The sequence below is a fragment of the Colias croceus genome, chromosome 23 (assembly GCF_905220415.1).
Source record: "Colias croceus chromosome 23, ilColCroc2.1".
Taxonomy (NCBI): Eukaryota; Metazoa; Arthropoda; class Insecta; order Lepidoptera; family Pieridae; genus Colias; species Colias croceus.
Window position 1 is genome coordinate 1,046,120 of NC_059559.1, and position 23,219 is coordinate 1,069,338.

Below are 23,219 nucleotides of genomic sequence, written 5' to 3' on the forward strand. Positions count from 1 at the left end.
CATTTGCGGAACTTTGGTCGCACACCGTTGCAATAATTTCTAAACCTGTATCTTGCACTTTTGTTACAACGCTTTTCAAAATTTCTTTAAGCACGCTTTTTAAAATTTGCTTGAAGTAGTATGGAACAGGTTGTTTAAATTTTCTTTAACCCTTTAATCATGAACACTAAGACGTGATTGGCAAATTTGACCGTCTTTTCGCCATCCTGTAATTTTCAAATTCCACAAAATCGTCTGTGTATTGAAGGTTGATATCGAAATCAATGATATTGATATCAACCTCTACCTACCTACCTAATATCATTTCGTCGAATATCAATGTACACAGACGATCTTGAGGTAACATTTTTGATATAGTGTTTTGTAATTGTTGAAAAATTGTAAAATGTATACCTGGCGACAATTTTACCTTAGACAGCATTGCTTTTAGTACTTTTCTCGAAGGTAATGTAAAATGCTTACATAATAATTTGTAAGCCTTAGGGTTTTTTTTTATATCGACAAGGACAAATTTTTTTCCTCCTGTGTCCCTCTTTCTTTTTTTTTGCCACTGGAGAGGTCTTTGCAAGTTTTTTTCTAGGAGGCGTATAATTCCGCCATATTTGCCAGTATTAACATTGGTTCCGTCGCAACCATTTGCCATACGATTCTGTACAGAAATACTTTTCTTGACCAAAAAGCCCAAAATTGTGGTTTCTATTCTGAACTCTAAATTCACGCACAGGTCTAATGGGAAAAGGACATTTTTTTTGTAAAATGGTTTCAGAAATTCAGTCCAGTTCTTGAATGCATCTTGTAAATATTCGATCACATTGAAAGGTTTCGGTCTCTGTCGAGCTCCACGGACGAGTTCAGCCCATTCTTCAGGGAGTTCAATCCTAGTATTTTGATTCTAAGCGATTGCAACAGTGAACTAGGTATGTAACATTCTAAAGACAGTGTAATTTTTGTTTTGAACAAATCGTACATTTGTACATTTGATACGGTTATAAATTACTGTCTTAATCATACCTGATCGCAAAACTATTAAACTGCCTTATAATTCTTGTCCTCTCTGGTCTTCAATTATCATTTCAAAACATTTAACCCTTGGCATGCCTGGTGGGCATAAGTTACACGCTATGCCTGGTGAGTCTCACAGACCCCGATTTCAAAATAGCATTTATTTCTATAATTTTTATTATGTCAGGTGATTTAATGATTCAAGACGCATGCATAAAGGGCAAAAAAGATATATCGCACATCCGGAGATATAACGTCATAAATGTCATAAACCACTTTTTACAGGGCAGAGATTTAAAAGTTTGCTTTGTTATTCATGGACCCAGTTTATACATAAGAAAAATTATTTAATTGATTATGTTGGTAAATATATTCAACTTCGAATATATAGCATTTTCAGGGAGGCTGAAATAACTAGATAAGAATTATTTTACTTTTTTTAAGGATGGTACTACATTTATGACATTATGGCCCTGGGATTCAAGGTATACTAAATCTATTATGTCAAATTTGGTAGGTAGGTAAGAAAAAAATATCACTTCTACAGAGAAAAACATCTTTATTGTAACATTTAAATTAATTTGGAATAACGGCGTTGGTGTACTAAGTCTATCAAACCTGATATTTTTGTGTTGGTGACGATTTACGCGAAGTTTGTTTTAATTTCTAGTAGATATTATTTAAATCGTGGAGGTATCACCTCCTGATCCACCTGATCCCCCTCCCCCTCCTGAGACTATGAGTGATGATGTGCCCCTCAAAGGCCAAAACGTCATCTTGACCAGGATGTTGGTGATGATAAGATATAGAAGCAAGACAAAGAAATCTTCTCTAAGCGACTGTCCTAACTCTATTTCCATAGATACCGTTTATAAGCATCCCCTTCTAGAACGCCCTTTTCGACAGTATTCTGTAACTGACTGGACCTTACATTGTACATTGCAGTTAGATAGAAAATGACCCCACATCAGGCACCTTGATCCGGGCCATCAAAATCGGTCAACTACTTGTAAGAAATGGCATCAAAAATATTTGCAGATTGCATTAAGAAAATCGGCCGCAATAGGGTTGCTATCGAATTTTAAGTGGTGATGATGCCAATGTGTTTATTGGTCATCCAATATTGGCCCAGCACAACCTGAGCACAATTATCCCCTTATACAATTATTCACGGAGGGGCATTGTAAGAGGAGTGCCCACTGACATTTCTATGCAGGAATTTGTTGCCAATTTGGAAATCCCTGCGGGCTTTGGGTATATCTTAAAAGCACGTAGGTTAAATAGAAAACATCGTACGACGGTGAGCACTGAATGGATTCCCCCAAACTCCCTGGTCCTCACATTCCTAGGGCAGAAGCTGCCTGAAAAGGTCTTCCTTTACAAATCATCCTTAACAGTAGAGCTTTATAGACTGCCAACAATCCAGTGCCTGAAATGCTGTAGGTATGGCCACATTAAAAACCAGTGTAGGTCGAACCTCCGATGTTTTAAATGAACACGAGAGCCTACAAGAAGCCATACATGCCGAACCTATTATTTTAGCTCTCATAATTTTGCCACTTTTTACTGAAACATATTCTTTGCCCGAGAATCTTAGTTGTTTCGCTATCTATTTTACCTTTTTTCAGTGTATTTGTAAAGTGTAGGTATGTTTTATTGCAATTATGTAAAAAATTAAATTAAGATCATATTTTATTGTTTTATTTTTATCAGTCTGGGGTTGTAAGAATAAAGTGAAATTATCATTTAACATTATTTATTTGTATGATGTTTGAAGGTACAAAAGTTGGAAAAATTTGCAAAAATCGTACACATTAGCTGAAATAGGCAAATCTATATAACAACATAATTAATACACATATTTAATTTAAAAAATCTTAATTACAAACATAAAAAAAATATACAAAAGTCAAACACAGTATTATCATCACAGGAAATCATTTACAAATTAAATAAGTCAGCTATAGCATATAAACATAACATATTATAAACATAACAAAACATTATAAGTAACACTCTCTAAAGAACTCGCCCGTATAATTATTAATCCTTATAAAACTTATCAACTAACTTATCTAATATATTAACAACTATTAATGCTATAAATTGCCACTGTCTTGGAATTTTGGAGAATTTCTGAGTCTCTGATTGCTCTCTCCGCATGCTCATGTAGTCTTTATGCTTTATCTTAAACTTTCTCCAAAACTCCTCTGCTCGGAGAAAGTTTTCTGCAGCCTGGTCTGTATGTGTCAGCCTGCTACGCCTTCGAGGTGATCCTCGTGTCAGTCTGGCACGACGGGGTGTCGTTTGTCCTGACCGTGTGGGTTCTGTGTGGGGCCGAACTACATGAGCATGCAAGGTAGGCCTAGTGGGAGTATGCAAGCCAGTTTCTGTAAAAAAAAAGACGGGTTGCACTCTGGGAGTGCCGGCAGAAGTGAAAACTTGATTATTAACATTCAGCATGTTTGATATTTTGGAATGGTATCCGTCTTACGCATGGAATATATGGGCTAAAAAAAAGCCGTCTTACGCTTTTTCGATCAGGCCACGTGTCCTGACGCGAGTTTAAGATTTTATACCCAACGCCGCTAAAGAAGTTTTCACTTCAAAAATATTTCATATATAACAAAATAGTTCATAAATAATTATGACATACATTGATGTATGACATACATTGATGATAGATAAATAGATTCTATCTTACCTTCAAACTGTGTTTCAGCTCCTGTCTGAGCTTCTATTGATGGCCCAGTTATAGGTTTATACCATGGTTGAGAATGCTGGAATATAAATGAAAACTGTAACTTTGTACCATGTTAAATGTAGTATCATCTCAAATTAAGCTATGTCTTAGTGCTGATTTACACAGGGTCAGTAGACTTTAACTGTTTACATAGACTTCAAGCCTCTGTACTGACTTCAAATCTGTTTACACAGGGTTTTTTTTCGGGTTACCACTGATTTGCCTCGAATTTGTAGTCAGTTACTGACCCTGTGTAAATCAGCACTTACGTTAAATTTCTTCCTCTGTAAATATATTTGGCGGAGAAGATATAGCCCTCGACACTTGTGGATGCACTGGTGAAGCACTTTGAGGTGACGCTAGCTCATGTTGAGATACTGTGACAGAAACCTAATAGTAAATCATCATGAATATTTCAGGTGTAACAAACAATGTAGTTACAAACAAACATTCTTGACTTACATTCAACGGATTGACTTGGTTGTTGAGTTACTAGGCTAGGGTCATTACCCACACTCAGATTAGGCTGCATGTCAATCACCTGAGAAAGGATACAATTAGTACATTTATGAAAAACCTGGTAGGTATTATTTTGTTGGGTGTAATAATATTATATAGTTTTTGCCTGTGATAATCCAGCCTCTTCCACTTGCAAACCCCAATCAGATTTAGAACTCTCTGTTCTAAATTCGGTATCCGCAGCGTCAGTACCTAATGGTGCCAGTTCCAAATGCAGACGAGGGAACACCAGAACATCACTATAACCAGCTGCATGCTACTGCAAGAAACACCGTAGAAAGAACAATTGGGGTCCTTAAAGCCAGATTAAGATGCCTATTAGCACATAGAGTCCTACATTATGACCCCGACACGGTTTCGAAGATTGTAATAGCATGTTGCGTGCTTCACAATATTTGTAATCGTGCCGGCCTGCCAGCTCCAGCCATACTCAATTCAGAGCTAGAGGTTGAGGCTGGTTTTCTTAAGACCAGACAAAGTGTAGCTTCAAATGAGGATGTACCCAATGAAATTGCACTTGGTCAGCTATGTAGACAAAGATTGATAAATTAATTATGGAGGGCAAGGAACACGCAATAATTATAATTAATTCAATCAAAAATCAATGCAAATTATTTATTCCGGAAAATTATATTCATAGGTATTAGTAACTCAATTAGGGCTTATAAACTAATGTTAGTAAATTAAGAAACTATAAGTAAAACCACAGATAATTTTTTACTACTAAAATAAGTTAAGAACTAATAAATGTATTTAAGTATAAAAGTATTTTATTTTTTTAAATTTTCAGCTAATATTTTAAGACCTTCCCCGACGGCAATCAGGCCCTCAGCTGTCATTCTGTTGGTCTCCCTTTGTGAGTTGACCATCACCTCCTGTAACTCACAGTAGCGACGGTCAATCTCAATCCGTTGCTCTTCCAAGCTAAGAAACCTTTCGGTAAAGGTTGTTAACCCTTAGCTGGTATCGCCTTTTTTGGCAACACTACCGGTATCATGGGTCAAATTCTACCCATACCAAACAATCTGTTGTAGAACGTAGATTTTTTATTATTTGTATAAAATATGGTTAGATAAGAAATAAAAAAAATATTTTTTTACAAAATAACCCTATTTAATATTAGAATATAAAAAAAAATATCATGTTTTACACAAATTTGTAAATAACCTTATTTTTTGGCACTTTTTGGTTAATGTGAACTTAAAACATAAAAAAAAATGGAAATGTTAGAAAAAATTTAACTAAAATATATTTATGGCACTTCTCATATCTTTATTATAACAAAAAAACAAATTGCTTCTGAAATCAGCATAAAATAAAAAAAATGACAACCAAAACCAAAATGACTTCTACCATCAACTATCATCCTCATCTTCTTCACTCTCATCTCTCGTATTTTCGTTCCTCGTATATTTTCTATAATTCTCGTATCTCCTCTTCGTTTTTACTGTCGTCAGAACTTACTCCAAATACACTGTCTTCTAAGCAACTAACAGATTAGGGATTGTCTCGATCACTGATGATTTCGTCGTCACAAAGTTGGTTTACATTTGGTATTCTTTCATTTTTCAATTCCAAATAGTCACTTAAGTCGTTCATCAACTCCTCGATTTGTCTGTCGTTCAAAAAGCCCTCCAATGTAGTACAAATAAACAATAAAACCAAAAAAGTAAGTAATTACACTCAGTGAAAAAAGTTACTTATTTGGTGTCGTGGGTCGAACATGACCCAGAAAGCTACTTACGTCCGCTCCTAAGATAGTCACAGTTCTGCACATCCACCCCCCGCTGCAGCTAGCGACGCACTGAGAATACTTAGAAGCGCACAGTCGTTGCATAAATATTTAAAGAATTATAACCGAAAATGTTCGCTTCTGGGTCAAATTTGACCCACGATACCTGCTAAGGGTTAATTGAGATTGCCGCCTTTGTGATGCAGGTGATCGTTTTCTTTGCCTTTGTTGTGGACGACTCGATGACCCTGAAACGTAAAAATATACAGGGTGATTGGAAGGTGGGTGCAAAGCTTTAAGGCGAAGCTAGTAGAGACAATTTAGAACCTTTTAAGCCATGGTTGTCTTAGACGAAGTCTGACTGTTTTTTTTTAAATAATTTTTATGTCTTTTTTACAAAAAATAGCAGTTATTTTACATTTTTCGGCTATTATATGATAATTAAGTTGTTATTTATTTTATTTTATTAAAAGAATGTGAGGGCAATCTCGCAAAACAAGATTTGAACCTCTGTATCATAAGGATTTTTTTTTAAAACGTTTGAACTTTATGAAAAAATAAAAAAAAAACAAGAATATCATTTTCTGACCTCATTTAAAAAAAACGGGTGATTGCTTGCTTCGTTCAAACCTTTTCGAAAACATACTTAGTTGTTCCTCTTTATTTTAATGTATCATTTACTTAGATACCTAAATAATTATTGAAATTAAGACCTTCAATTCAATTTAAGGGAGAAAATTCGAATTTTTGGGCAAATTAATTATAACCAAATTTTCAACAGAATTATTTATTGTTGGTGTTCAAAATGTTGGCCGTTATTTCTTATACAAGTGCGGGCCCGTTTTCTCACTTCTGTTGTTGTTACTTTCAACATCATTTGCTCCTTCATTGTTTCAAATGCTGAATTAATTCTCTCTTTTAAGTCTTCTCTTGTGTTTATTTCAACTTCAGTGTACACCAGTTCCTTGGCTCGAGCCCACACGAAAAAGTCTAAAGGGGTCAAATCTGGTGACCGAGCGGGCCAAGGGATCGGTCCATCCCTGCCGATCCAGCTATCGGGAAAGCTGTTATTTAAATGTTCCCTTACATTTAATGTCCAGTGAGCTGGACAGCCGTCTTGCTGAAATATGATTTCGCGATCTGTTTCAAATATCGGGGCACCAGATTCCTGTATCAGCCTCGGTAAATCATTTTGAAGAAAATGTAAATAATTATCGCCATTTAAATTTTCGGGTAAGAAGTGAGGCCCAATCAACGTCCTGCCAATTACTCCTGCCCAGACATTGACTGAAAACTTCCTCTGGAATGTGATTTGCTTTTTCCAGTGTGGATTATTGTCCTTGTCAGCCCATTCGTGGAGATTGTGGAAATTTGTTACGCCCTCTCTACTAAATTTGCTTTCATCCGTCCATAAAATTGATTTTAAAAACCACCCATCTTCAATGTCTCCACTGAGAAGGTAACGGCAGAACTGAATCCTTCTTTGGGGATCTTGCTCTTCTAGACCCTGCACACCCGTGCCATGGAATGGATATTTGCCATTTTGGTGCATGGTGTGCCATACCTTCCATTGTGAAATGTTCAAATTTCGAGCTACTGCTCTGGTACTTGTGGTAGGATCCGCTACAAATGCAGCCAAAATGTCTTCTTCGACACCAGGTGAGTGTCTGCCTGGATTGACCCCAGACTCCACGCGGTGTATCCCAACTTCAGCAAGTCGTCGAAAGGTGTTGTAAAATACGTGGACATTCAGGACCCTGCGATTGGGATATCGCTCTTGATACATCCGTCGCGCTAAATTTCCATTGCCGTCAGCTCTGCCATACATAAAGACAATGTCTGCATATTCTTGATTGGAAAAAGTAGCCATAGTCTCTTAACAATGAAAGAGCGCACTAGATGTCAACACAATTTTACGATAGTTCAAAAACAACACGTGCAGGAGCGCACTAAATGTCAACTAAAAATTGTGTTGCAATTTGAAATACGATTGTTAAAAAAAAACTCGTGCAGGAGCGCAAAGCTAGGGCTAAGGTTACGACTGGACACTGTTAACCAAAAAGGATCAAACTAACGCAATCAACAATACACGGTAACGTCAACTCACTAGAACAGTAGTTATGTTACTAAATAATAAAAGATGTACCGGCCGGCTCCATTATACTCCTCGCCCCCATTCGACACAGAAAGGGCCTGCCCAAAAACGACTTAATTACCTTAGTAACTAAATCCATTTTGCTGTAAAAACTAAGGCGCTTACCCGGTTTTTCTATTGAACTGGACACCGAACTACCTGGAAATGACCTTATCGCACGACGCGCTGCGTCCTTTGTTAGAAAAATCACCATAATTTAGGTCTCGCACGTGCACAATAATTTTTAAAATCATTTCAAACACAAGTAGTTGTAATAATCGATTTTTTCAAAAACATTAAATTTTCTCCCTTAAATTGGTTTGTAGGTCTTAATTTCAATAATTATTTAGATATCCAAGTAAATGATACCTTAAAATGAAGATGAATAACTAAGTATGTTTTCGAAAAGGTTTGAACGATGCAAGCAATCACCCGGTTTTTTTAAATGAGGTCAGAAAATGATATTCTTGATTTTTTTTTATTTTTTCATAAAGTTCAAACGTTTTAAAAAAAAATCCTTATGATACAGAGGTTCAAATCTTGTTTTGCGGGATTGCCCACACATTCTTTTAATAAAATAAAATAAATAACAACTTAATTATCATTTAATTTGGCCATAATAGCCGAAAAATGTAAAATAACTGCTATTTTTTGTAAAAAAGACATAAAAATTATTTAAAAAAAACAGTCAGACTTCGTCTAAGACAACCATGGCTTAAAAGGTTCTAAATTGTCTCTACTAGCTTCGCCTTAAAGCTTTGCACCCACCTTCCAATCACCCTGTATATTAATTTATTATTATTTCCACCGGTGACGAATTTTTGACAAGTCTTCTGATGTTATTATTATTTCCTTAATTCATTATCAAGTATTATTTAGTTTTATTTGTATTTTTATTGTTGATTATAAATATTGTAAATCAATTCATAAATCTCATAATTACTTGTAGTACGATGCGGTGATGGACCCGCGACGTTCAATCGTCGTCGAGCAGGAAAGTTGCCCGAGCCAGAGGGGGTAACTGCTTGCAGAGGGCTCGTTACCTCCGCTCTCGGTGGTGTATGAGCAGGGGAAGGTTCGGCCTCTGGTTCAATGTTGGATACCTGAATATCAATATTTTGATTTTCTAGGGTTTGATTTTACGCGAGTATTATACATTTAGAAATTAAAGACTTTTTAACGCATTTTAAACGCGATTTATTCATTATATTATTTTCCCGACGTTTCGAACACTTTACAGCGAGCGTGGTCACGGGGAGACTGAGATGTTGTACGTCTTGACGGTCATTCAAAAATTGTTATTTGTAAACTACCTCCACCTATTCCTCCGTAGTTGGTATGAGGAGTATTTTTCCGGATGTTGGCAGTATTGGCTGATCGTGTCTTCTAGTCTTTTGGTACGTTTGACATGGGATTTTAAATTCTTAATAACAGGATCCCAGGTGTTAGAAAGTTTCAAACCATCTTCTCTATTGAAATTTGGATGTTTTTTAATTTCAATAGCCTCGCGCAAAAGTCTTGGAAAAAATTTATTTTCTCTGGCAAGGATTTGTTGGTTAAATCTTATGAAGTGGTTGTTGTCCAGTGTGTGTTCACATACCGCAGACTTCTTGTGACGCCGATGCTTGATATCCGCAATGTGCTCCTTCAGTCGGTTAGTAATGATTCTTTTTGTTTGGCCGATGTATGAGAGACCACAGTCACAGTCTAACTTGTACACGCCTGCTTCTTGTAGAGGAATAATACTTTTAATTGGTCTCAAGAATTGGTTTATCTTCTTGTGCGGCTTATATATAGTTTTAATTGAAGCTTGTCTTAGGATTCTTCCAATTCTGTCAGTAACTCCCGTCACATATGGTAGGTAGGCCGGTTGTCTTTCAACTGTGTGTGGCTTCGTTCGACTCCTGTGATGCTGTGGAGGCGCCTGCAGCTTGTTGTTACGTAGTACCCGCTTGACATGCTGCAGTTCCCCGCTGAGGTGGGCAGCATCACAGAGGTGGCGGGCTCTCTGAAACAAAGATTTACCGACAGAAGCTAGTTGGCAAGGGTGGTGGTGAGATTCACCATTGAGGTACCTATCAGTATGAGTGGCTTTCCTATACACTGTATGGTTGAGCATGCCATCCCGTCTCATTATTAAAATATCAAGAAAGGCTAGACGGTTGTTAGTTTCTAGCTCCATAGTAAATTGGATGTTTTTATGTATGGAGTTAAGATGTTCTAAAAATGCAGGTATATGTTCAGTAGGGAGTATTGTGAAGGTGTCATCTACATAGCGTTTATACAGTCTCGGTTTGACTGGTGCTGTGGCCAAGGCTCTCTCCTCGAAGTCTTCCATAAAAATATCAGCGACAACGGGTGATACTGGAGAGCCCATGGCCACCCCATCAACCTGCATGTAAAATTCACCATTCCACAATAAATATCCAGATGTTAGGCAATGTTCTAAGATCTCTGCATATTCTAATGGCATATTGTGTACACCTAACCTTTTCTTAACTATATTGATGCAATCAGTCACCGGGAGATTAGTAAAAAGAGACTGCACATCAAAGCTATCCATGGTTTCATTGTTTGCGATATTTAGGTATTTTAATATCTCAACAAAATGGTATGAGTCCTTAACATAAGCACTGGTGTTACCTCTGAGGGGAGCGAGCACCCTAGACATGTGTTGTGATAGTTTTTGAGTGGGTGTATCACAATTTGACTCACAATAGGTCTTAATGGAGTATTATTAGTTTTGTGTATTTTTAGGTAAGCCATACATCTTAGGACGTTTCACGCAAGATGGAATAAGATACTTAGTGTCAAGATTTAATGTCGTTTTGTGTTTATTTATAAGGTCAGTTGTTTGTTTCATTACCTTGTTTGTTGGGTCCTTGTCGACTTTTTTGTAGGTGTTTTCGTCCGACAGTATTTCCGACATTTTGTTGTTGTAATCTGACGTATCCATTATAACCGTTGCGTTTCCTTTGTCAGCTCGGAGTACTATTATATCTTCATTCTTTCGCAGGTGTTTTAAAGCGATAGACTCAGAGCGAGAGATGTTAGGTATCGGCGGTTTGCATAATATAATGAATAAATCGCGTTTAAAATCCGTTAAAAAGTCTTTAATTTCTAAATATTTTGATTGTTACTATGTTACAAAGAGATTGTTTTTGAAATTTTGTCAAATAAACAAAAATAAATAGTGGGTACATACTACGCGGACTACACAGGGTCTTGCTGATGAATATGATGTCCCTGGGATACAGTCAACATATTGCTGAATTGGTTGAGCTCGAGCGACAGGCTTGAGAAGGAGTCGTACGTGACGGAGCTTGCGGCACACGCGGTGCAGCGCACGGTGGAGCGGATCTGCCCGTAGAACAGCCGCATCACCTGGCTCTCGCGCGACCGCGTGCACTCGTGCCACGTGTCGTGTCACGTGTCACGTGTCACGCACTCACCGCGAGCTCGCAGCGCGCCGCGTGCGGGGGCAGCTCGAGCGACAGGCTCGAGAAGGAGTCGTACGTGAAGGAGCTTGCGGCACACGCGGTGCAGCGCACGGTGGAGCGGATCTGCCCGTAGAACAGCCGCATCACCTGGCTCTCGCGCGACCGCGTGCACTCGTGCCACCTGTCGTGTCACCTGTCACGCGTACCGCGAGCTTGCAGCGGGCGGCGTGCGGGGACAGTTCCAGCGAGAGGCTGGAGAAGATCTCGTAGCTGGCGGAGCTGGCGGCGCACACGGTGCAGCGCACGGTGGAGCGGATCTGCCCGTAGAACAGCCGCATCACCTGGCTCTCGCGCGACCGCGTGCACTCGTGCCACGTGTCGTGTCACGTGTCACGCACTCACCGCGAGCTCGCAGCGCGCCGCGTGCGGGGGCAGCTCGAGCGACAGGCTCGAGAAGGAGTCGTACGTGACGGAGCTTGCGGCACACGCGGTGCAGCGCACGGTGGAGCGGATCTGCCCGTAGAACAGCCGCATCACCTGGCTCTCGCGCGACCGCGTGCACTCGTGCCACCTGTCGTGTCACGTGTCACGCGTACCGCGAGCTTGCAGCGGGCGGCGTGCGGGGACAGTTCCAGCGAGAGGCTGGAGAAGATCTCGTAGCTGGCGGAGCTGGCGGCGCACACGGTGCAGCGCACGGTGGAGCGGATCTGCCCGTAGAACAGCCGCATCACCTGGCTCTCGCGCGACCGCGTGCACTCGTGCCACGTGTCGTGTCACGTGTCACGCACTCACCGCGAGCTCGCAGCGCGCCGCGTGCGGGGGCAGCTCGAGCGACAGGCTCGAGAAGGAGTCGTACGTGACGGAGCTTGCGGCACACGCGGTGCAGCGCACGGTGGAGCGGATCTGCCCGTAGAACAGCCGCATCACCTGGCTCTCGCGCGACCGCGTGCACTCGTGCCACGTGTCGTGTCACGTGTCACGCACTCACCGCGAGCTCGCAGCGCGACGCGTGCGGGGGCAGCTCGAGCGACAGGCTCGAGAAGGAGTCGTACGTGACGGAGCTTGCGGCACACGCGGTGCAGCGCACGGTGGAGCGGATCTGCCCGTAGAACAGCCGCATCACCTGGCTCTCGCGCGACCGCGTGCACTCGTGCCACCTGTCGTGTCACGTGTCATGCGTACCGCGAGCTTGCAGCGGGCGGCGTGCGGGGACAGTTCCAGCGAGAGGCTGGAGAAGATCTCGTAGCTGGCGGAGCTGGCGGCGCACACGGTGCAGCGCACGGTGGAGCGGATCTGCCCGAAAAACAGCCGCAGCACTTGGCTCTCGCGCGACCGCGTGTACTCGTGCCACGTGTCGTGTCACGTGTCACGCGTACCGCGAGCTTGCAGCGGGCGGCGGTGCGGGGGCAGCTCCAGCGAGAGGCTGAGAGCTTCTCTAAGTCGGGGTCTTCTTGTTGTTGTTCTGTTGCGAAGTCGTACCATCTGTAGCGCAGCGACGGAGTTAATTTTTCAATTGTGACTTTTATTGCTTCCGGATTAAACAGATAATGTTGTCTGTTTAATGCGCGTAGCGTAGCGACTGTATTTGCTACTCTACTGGCGAATATGCAGATATCTTTGGGGTTATCGGTGAGACGTGGTAATGCTCTTAATCTTTCCATTTCGACGAGTGCTATGGAGTCGGGTCGTCCGAATCTGATTTTCAATGTGTTCATAACATCTTCTGTTTTGGCGTTGTATAAGAGATTTTCAACGGCTTCGCGGGCTCTTCCTATTAGTGCACGGCATAACCTCGCTATGTTTTCATTTTCTGTGAATAGCTTCTTTGTTTCGTCGAAGGCGGCCTTAAAACATAGCCAGTCGTGATGAGACCCCCCGTATTGTGGCAAATCTATGGGGCGAGTCGACTGTGACCCTGAGCGGGCGACGATGGCTATGGCTGTTGCGAGCTCTGAGAGGTCTATTCTGCCATCCTTTTCTATTTTCGGAGCCTCTGTGAGGTGTGTTTCGGCGGGCGGATTCTTTAGTGTGTCTGCAGAGTCGGTTTCTGTGAGCCATTGTGCTATTCTCTCGTCGGGGTTTTGTGCTGTGGCAGCCTGTTCTTCGTCCTTTTCTAATTCAATTGTCTCCAGTCGTGCGGCGGTCAGTTTGATTTGAAGATTAAGTAATTCCTCTTTAGCGCGAGCTATTCTTAAAGCCTTGGATGGTTTCTTGCAGGCTTCTGTTGTAGGGACGGTTTTCTGTGACGTTTCTGGTAGCGGGGCTGTGGTTTCGGTCGTCGTAGTCTCTTCCGTAGTTGGGGTACGTGAAGAGTCTTTCTCAATTGTGATGTTTTCTTCGCTGCTTCCCGCTCCCTCCTCGTTGCGCTTGCTTCTTGTAGTAGGCATGATGAGTCGTTATCCGGCAGTCGAAGGTCCAAAAAATGTACGGCACAAGTCTATGGCTATTTTGCGCCGTACTATTTGGATGATGGGGTTTATTTATTTATTTATTTATCCTTTATTGCTCTTAGATAACTTAAATATGAACTTAATGATAAATTAAAACAAATGGCGGTCTTATCGCTAAATAGCGATTTAATATATATTTAATATTGATAGGGGTTGAAGTGAATCAAAATGCCTAGTTGATGATTTGCTATGCCAGGCCTCGCCGCTTAATGTAGAACTTGTGGACTGTATGTTGAGAGTGCTTGACGAATGTACTGACGAGAGTATTTGACGAGAGTTCTGACGAGAGTGATTTTAGTAATTAGTCCGATTTTCGCTCATTAATATGCGCGGACTAGACTAAGTGGGGTGCGTGCGGAGGTAGGCATAGCGCGTTTATTTTCATACAAATTACACAATTTCTCTATATTTCTATCACTATTTACATAATTATTTATATATACTATATAACTAAACTATAATAATCGCTCTATATAATTTCCAAAACTATAACTATAAAAGCATTAATACAAACAAACTATGGCTTTTCACTATAAAAAACACTACGATTGCATAAACAAATTGACTATTATTTATATTAAGACATATTACAATGCAAACGATTATCTATATATTCACTATCAAAACATTCATATACATATCTATTATTAAGCACAAAACAATTCTCTATACATTTACTATTAAGCAGAAATATAATTGAAACAAACAAACTATTTAAACGTTTGACTTTACGTTATTGAATTTACATAAGTTATGCATTTAACTATATGATCCGAACCGATTAAATTATAATAAAAACAATATAAATTACAATAATAAATTATCGAACAAAGTAAATTATGATATCGAGACAGAGCGATCATGCTATCACAAATCTTAAGAGTGAGATAGAACTGTCTCGTTGTCGCGTTTACTATTAGAGCGAGACCTGAATATCTCACTGTCGCTTGTCTATTATTAGAGCGAGATACAACTATGAAATATCGAAATTAAAACATAATAATTCAAGTAAGTTATTAAAAAACACAAAAGCTATAAATTACTAAATTCGTACCTATTGTTCCGAACACTACCCATCCCTATTGGTCACACACACATCTATATAGTATCTATAGCTCATCTGCCTACGATGTGCACTAAGCAATTTGTGCAATACACTCGTAGAGGAAAGTTGTGTTTTGCATCAGATGTTGTTTACCAAATTGTAAGCTACTCAGATCTTTTTTTTAAACGCGTTGCTTCGACGGGTCAATTTCAAGCCAAAATCATCAAAGAAAAACTGTTTATAGCAGCCTTACACAAATTTCAGCAAACTTTACAAAGTTTATTTTTCAAAAGGTATTTTTTTCTGGGTCGTAATCCTCAGTAATTTTACCCTTGATGGGCACATATATGAGGTACTTTTTATTTTACATCTTGGAAAGCTGAAATACGAAAAAAAAAATGAGGTAAGTTAAAAACGTATAAAGGAGAATGCCCATTTTTGGTACTGGTTTTTCTCATGCATCAAGACAACAATACTGTTAAAAAAATCTCGGCAATTTAGAGGCCTTCTTACCATCGGAAAATATATTTTGAACAGGGAATGTTTTGTAAAATCTAATAAGACATGTAATTGTTTAGATACGTTATTATATAGATTTAGTGTCCATTACCGTTTACGTTTTTGGTACAGGTTTTCTCATAAAAAAGTGAAGTCCCGTGTCCCCGTAGTGGGGTAAGGGGCAGATGCATTATGCATACATCTGTTTCACTGATCGATTTTCTTTAGGGACAAGTAGGTGATCAGCCTTCTGTGTCCTACCAGACCGAGACATTTTTTTTTTCTTCGTCTCCACCGGGAATCGAACCCAGGATCCCTCGGTTCTACGCTCACGCGTCAACCACTGTACCAAGGAGGCGGCAATTGGTTTTCTCATACATCAAGATAAAAATAATTAAAAAAAAAATCTCGGCAATTTAGAGGCCTTCTTACTATCGGAAAATATGTTTTGATCAGGGAATGTTTTGTAAAATCTAATAAGACATGTAATTGTTTAGTTCCGTTACCATAGATTTAGTATCCATTACCGGTTACCACGGTAACCAAGCGGTAACTATTATGACATTTACTATGGTAAATAGCTAAGTGCCTTTTCACACGTACCGGTTGCCGGGTAGCCGGCGCCGGATACCCGGTTTCAAATAAGCTTTCACATGTCCCGGTTGATGCCGGCAGTATCGGCTAGAGAGCCGACAAGAGTACAGTCTCGTTCATAGTTTCAATTCATTTAATATAAATTATTTTGATTTTATTTTATTGTATTTATTTACTTATTACTTATTACCTTACTTTATTATCATGTATCGTTACATCCCTAGTTATTACTATCAGTTGTGTAATATTAAATGATTTGCAAACTAACCAAATGAGTTTTTTTCACCGTCAATAATTTCTTCGAAGTCGGGCTTAAGTATTGCGCAAACTTCCCGCCAAGCTTTTTTTGTTTCATTTTTGTCCTTGTACTCAGCGCAAGTTTTGTCCCATAAAACTGGATTCGCTGCCACCAAAGTTATCAATAGTTCGATATCTATCTCCATTTTATAGTTTAGAAGATGGTATGCAGTATAAATTAGTCGAGCGTGCGACAGAACTACGCACGCGCGTTCTCTGGCAGACTGTACCTGGGCGACTGACCGGCCGGTGCGTGTGAAAGCTAGTTGCGTGTTCCATACAGTGTATGGCATACACCACTGTCAGTTCGGCCGCCGGTTAACCGATGCCCGGCGACCGGACGCACAGTGGTGGTTCCGGCGCGCACCCGGCAACCGCCTGCCGGATAGATTACGCCGGCACATGTGAAAGCTATGTACCATGCCCATACACTTCACCACCGGGTAGCCGGCGCCGGCTATCCGGCAGCCGGGTAGTGTGAAAAGGCATTAAATGTATTAATATCGATTATTGTTTTCATTGAATTACAAAAAAATCCATTAACATAACATAATTTTTTTTACACACATGCCATATTGACAAAGTAAGAGTTGCTACAATTTTATTATGGTGACTACCCATACATGGTGCTTCTGAATGACGTTGTTGGCAATTAATCAACAAACTCATGTACAAAAACTAACCTTTTGACACACAGAATATTACAGCATACATAGTAGCCTTGGGAAAACTTCGTATTAACAGTGGCAATACCAAGTTAGGTGTGAAAGGGATAAAAAACATGAGTTAGGGTCAATGAACTTCTCGTCAGTCGTCAATCCTAGACGATATCTCCAGTGTTTAGATATAAGCTTCTTGATTATACCATCTTCATGACACAATGACAATGGAACAGTTGTAATGGGGTATGATAACGTCTTTTCCAAATCGATGTTATATGTTGTATTGACAGAGCTAATAGGCAACCAAAGAAATCACGTTGCACACGGATTTCATGAACCTTATCACCGACTTTGATTTTTTTTCCTTTTTTTATCAGAGGCAAATTAGAGGCAAATTGAAATCACTTAACATGCTCAAAGCATCCACGCTAGTAAAAATAGTTGGCACAACTGACGAAATTCTTCTACTCTACATTGTTGCTCGAGAGCAGGTACTCGTCCCTTCGTATTAGATAAACGGTCTCACTCGCACTATAGGCATTCACGCAACACATCTCACTCGCACACTCTTAGCAGCTGTCCCCTCGCCTGTCAAGGTCTTACGCAGTTCAAAACCGCCTGGCATTAGAATTAGAATGCCATAAATCGTAAGTATACAAATTTCTACCCTTACAGGGAGACCGTTAGTCGGGTAAGTCGGGATACAGTAGGGTTCACTGGCTCTCCAGCTATTCTAAATCTTTGGTTCGATAACACTTTGCGCATTGAAAAATCGAGTGGTCAAGACCAATGTGACAACTACATGTCTCACAAATGTACTGGGTTTCTTTTTTCGCGGGACAAGCGTGGCATCTTCGCTTTATTCCAGGAGTTGAGTTTTCAACGATGGGAAACCTTGATCACCTGTGCGTTCGGCAATTTTTTTACGAAGATCAGTGGACAGGCGAATATTCAATTTTCTTGATTGCAAATGTGGTTCAAGAAGCTCTACAGCCAAACCCTTTATAAGACTTCTTCGATTGCTCTTATCTTCTCAAATGTTAAGTATTTGGATAATTTTGACATTGATTCCAGCAGTATTTAGCATCCAAAAAAACAAAGTCAGTGGCCATCTTCTTGAGTTGCGCGACACATCATAAGTACGTATGAGTTTATCGACATTGTCTACGCCGCTCTTTGTCAGATTGTAGAAACTTATGATCTCAGGTTTCTGCTTTGCGCCAGTAGCTTCGTCAATTTCCATTTGGTGATGGAGAGATGACAGTAGAAAAACAATTTTTCGGGGTTTCGGAACAGAAGATACTAAAGTCAAATCTTGTTTAAATCCGAACATTGACGAATTCTCTTCGCGCTTCCCGACTTTCTGATCTCCTGTGTAAATTTCTAAATTCAAGGAGTAATATGTAGCAGCATCTACATGCGCAAATATTTTAATATCATATTTGGCAGGTTTACTCGGTAAGTATTGACCAAGTCCCAGTTCTCAAAGTTGGTTGCTACCGTGATAACATTATTGTCTTTCCAGCGACACAAAAATACGTCGTCAGACATCCTGTTATCGCTGTAGCCCCGTTCTTCTTTCTTCTTTCTTGAGTTGACGTCTTTTAGGGGGCAGTTTTCAACACAGTTAGCCCTTATTATGCCAGTCGCATAGTAGCCTAATTCTCGTAGATGTCTCATCAATGACAACGATGTGAAAAAATTGTCGAAGTATATTTTTATGCCACTTTGGGCTGGCAACTCTCCGAGCTCTATGAGGGTGAGAACTACATTTCCACCTAATCCAAAGTCTTTCTTGTCAGAGCTTTTCCCCAAGTACAAACTAAAAGCCGTCATGTAACCAGAACTGGCACACATAGCCCAATTTTTAAAACCAATATAAATATTACTTACCATTTGCTCAAAACAGTCCGATCGCGTCCCAACATTTTGGAAAATGACAGCTGACAAGCGAGTTATGTCATTCAGCTCTTTGAAACGGGGTTTCCAGTGTTAGTCCATTGAAAAGTTACATTTGGGGTTGCATTTTTTAGAGGACGCAATTTTATTTTTTTGATATGTAGGGGGCGTCAGTGTGAAGCTATCACCAAGTTTGTGGGGTCGCCAACCTTGTCCCGCGGCCGCCATCTTGAAAATAGCGGTTGAAATGGTTTTTATGATATATCTCTTGAACTATTTATCTGATAATAAAACAATGTTCAAATTATTTGTTGCAAATTAAATTATCTACAACTTTGGCTCAGTAATTTTTTGTCGTAGAGCTATAAATAAAAAAGTTATAAGCGAAAATGTTCAAAAATTAGAGTTATTTATATTTTTCAACAAAACTTTATTTTATCATTTTACGAAAAAATGATATCAGACCATTTTTAGACCGGACTCTCAGTGGAGTTTCGTTTGCAAAAAATAGCGGACCTAAATCTGACTTCTGATATATATTGTATAGATTCCAGACATCCTATAGACAGATGTTGCCAACCAGTTTTGTGGTCCCCCTCTCCCCACCCCGGGAATTAAATATGGCATACAATGAAAAAAATAAAAATTTCCAAAACATGCCGTGTGGGGTATCAAATGAAAGAGCTTATTGAGTAGATCACGAATATATAGCATACTATAACATTTCTTACACTTTCTCTGAGATTTTTTAGAAAATTTACGAAAATGCTCCATTATTGAGTTAACTTTAAACCACTATAGATTGAAAACTCATGAATATATTTTTTAAATTATTATTTTAAATAATTAACAATAGTCCATTGTTTACGATTCAATAGTTCGTAATATAAGTGAGCTATAAACAATGAATACAAAATGTTTTAAATTGCAAGGCGCAACTGAGAGCCTGGAAGCGCTTTTTTTTTACATTGAAAAACAGGGCTGAATTGTTCTGCTGTGTGCTTCCATTTCTAGAGTCTGGGAAAAGAGCCAATAGCCAATATATTATGTATAGTTAGTACTGAAAAATAGTACTCACTTCAGGGCGCTGTAAATCCTTAGATATTGACGTAATGAAAAAATGATGTATTTAAAAGTTGTTCCTCAAAAAACAATCTACAAAAATGGTCTGATATCATTTCTTCGTAAAATGATAAAAAAAAGTTTTATTGAAAAATATAAATAGCTCTAATTTCTGAACATTTTCTCTTATAACTTTTTTATTTACTGTTCTACGACAAAAAGTTACTGGACCAAAATTGTAGAGAATTTAATTTGCAACAAATAATGTTTACAATTGTTTTTTATCAGATTAATAGTCTAAGAGATATATCGTAAAAACCATTTCAACCGCTATTTTCAAGATGGCGGCCATGGGACACGGGTAGTGATCCCACAAACTTGGTTTTAGCTTCACACTGACCCCCCCTACACATCAAAAAAATAAAATTGCGTCCTCTAAAAAACACAAGGTTAGGCCAAAAAAAATGTAACATTTCAATGGACTATGTAGGAACAATATTAAACTACTATTTGAAATAAAAAACTACCAAATTAAATAGTTTTTCAGTTAAATATAAGAAATTTCCGTCCGTCCTATTTATTGAACGTTATGCTGTAATGGGTTTCCAGTCTTTCGTGATGTTCTTTAAGGCAGGTCGAGGGCCGGATATGCTCCCTAACGTTTAGTATAAAACTTGCGTAAATAAATGGAATAGCAAAGCACACCCGTTGAACGTGTGGGGCTGTTTAAGTACTTGGGACACTTTCTTACAGAAAATCTAAATGATGACATTGAACGTGAGCGCCAAGCGCTTGCCGTCAGATGCAACATGCTAGCACGCAGATTTTGTAAATGTAATGCAGAGGTAAAATCGATTCTATTCGTATATCAAACCACTACTATCAAAACATATTGTCAAAATTTGTATACTTGTCAATTATGGTCAAATTTCACTAGAAAAGCTTTTGGCAACATTAGGGTGCAGTATAATGATGCATACCGCATCCTTATGAAATTTCCTAGGTACTGCTGTGCGTCTAGCATGTTTGCAGATGGCGGAATCAATAACTTCTTCGCAATTATTAGATTGCGAATAGCATCTTTTTGGTCGCGTATACGCTCCTCTAATAACAAAATTTTATATACGCTGTCCGAGTACTTGAACAGTCCCATTCTTAAGTATTGGTATATGACGTGGTCATCTGAGTAAGAACTTAAATAGTAAATAGTTGAATTGCTTTTTCTTTTTTTTTAAACTGAAATACAATCGACTCTCGTTAATTCGGTTCTCGAGGGATTCACAATATTACGAAATATCAAATGGTTCGAAATTTATGAGAGATAATCAATAAAACTTCGAATTATTAAGTGTTATTCAATTATTATTTATAAAATGCTATTCTATAAAAATGACTAAAGTTTAGAGGTAAATTCGTGTACATACATGTGTTATAATGTGAACTAATAAATTTTTCGAAAGAACTCGGTTATACTGGTTTGTTTCAAAGCACATTTGCTGCTGCTCAGACTGCTCAATAATTTTTACCTGCTTATAATCTTTCCACCTCTTTCTCTCTGCAACTTTAAATTGTCGAGTGTTGGACGCATATTTTCATTCGAATTACCAAGTGCATAAAAATGTATTGATTTAGTTCGAAATATAAAGAGATTTTTTAGGGAACTCGTGATAACTTTGAATTATAGAGAGGCAGGTTTGTATTGGCGAGAGTCGACTGTAGTTAATTGTCCCAAATATATGCCAAATTGTAAATGTAATTGTAATTATATATTATGTATGGATATTGGTGTCTGAAATAAAGATTTATTATTATTATACAAGCAGGGGCAGATGTTTTGCCCTATAGCTTTTCTGTCGACTCCTAGAATTTTATGAAATTTTTATTCTGCTTATGCATTGCTAAGATGTCCATTTTTATCTTCTCCTGATTGTTTTGACACCATTTTAGTTTATTCTTAAAAGTCTTTTTACTGTAAATCATATTAATAAATAAGTCCCGAATTACCTGCGGCTACCCAATTTTTTAAATTAATTCTCGCTCTGTGGTGCAATTCCCGAACATGATAATTCCAACCAGTTATATTCATCCTCCTTTTTTTATCGTGGGGAAATCTTCCAAAGATACCCACGGCCCCCGGGGAAGGAGCCGTGGGTTATGTCGGATTCTTACCATCTAAAACCCCACTGTGTTCCGTCGAGCCGCTTTAATGATGGGGCCGCGGGTATTGGTTGGAATTTTTCCGCGACTATATTCATCCTCCTAATAATCCTATAGTGTGGTGTTGTTTCCTATAGTAATGCTTGTATTGCTAATGCACATAACCGTTTCATATATATAGATTTCGGAACTATTGGACGCATGAATGATTCGCATATTTGGGAAAAAAAACAAAGTTCTATAGTGCTTCAGTGTGTTATGTTATATGTTTGGATGTTTGGACTATACTTTTCTAAACTATCTAAGCAACTTTTTTTATTTTCCGGACGAAAAATCCTGCTATGTACTCTATAATTGTTTCTGCGAATTCAGTTAGTCGGGATAGATCATAATCTCCAAATTCTACTCCTTGTGTAATATGAATAATATCATCATCCATTTTCTGTCTATCAGTCGAAATATAACTATATAACTGATATATCAATTAAATGACGAGCTTGTGAAAATATTTAATTCGCACAGACTAATGATATTACCTATTCCTTCGCTTTTGAAATTAGCATTTGAGTGTAGACTAGCAATCGCTTATAGGCCGATATAAATTGTCGGACTGACGGATTATTATTAAACCCACGATGTTTCTACATGGACGCCTACGTGTTTGTAGCCATAGAACACACATTTTTTTGTTTTTACTGTTATTGATAAATAAAAAAATAAAAATTAGTGCTTTCTTTATCTGGTAAATTATTAGGTATAGGTGATCGAATGGTTAGGTGATTACCACACGCTCTTCGTTAGCTCCTACAACGCGGTCACATTAACTTGACGCATGGCTTTGATGACGTCATTTTGGCGGTCAGGGACGGTGCTAAATAAAACAATATTTTTGATTTTGGAGCATAGGTTTTATTTGTTAATCTTGCAATATGCTGCATCATGTATTTTTTGTACAATATAATTAAAAACTATTTTACTTATGTTG

The 23,219-nt window shown here is 38.9% G+C and overlaps 1 long non-coding RNA gene across 1 annotated transcript; it reads right to left on the bottom strand.

Moving 5' to 3' along the window:
• Positions 1–6,184: 6,184 nt before the first annotated feature.
• Positions 6,185–11,415, bottom strand: LOC123702449. The gene is made up of 3 exons (XR_006752876.1): positions 11,336–11,415; positions 9,074–9,233; positions 6,185–6,244 (listed from the first exon to the last, which is right to left on the bottom strand). It is a non-coding gene; the product is annotated as an uncharacterized LOC123702449 (long non-coding RNA).
• Between the last annotated feature and the right edge of the window lie 11,804 nt (positions 11,416–23,219).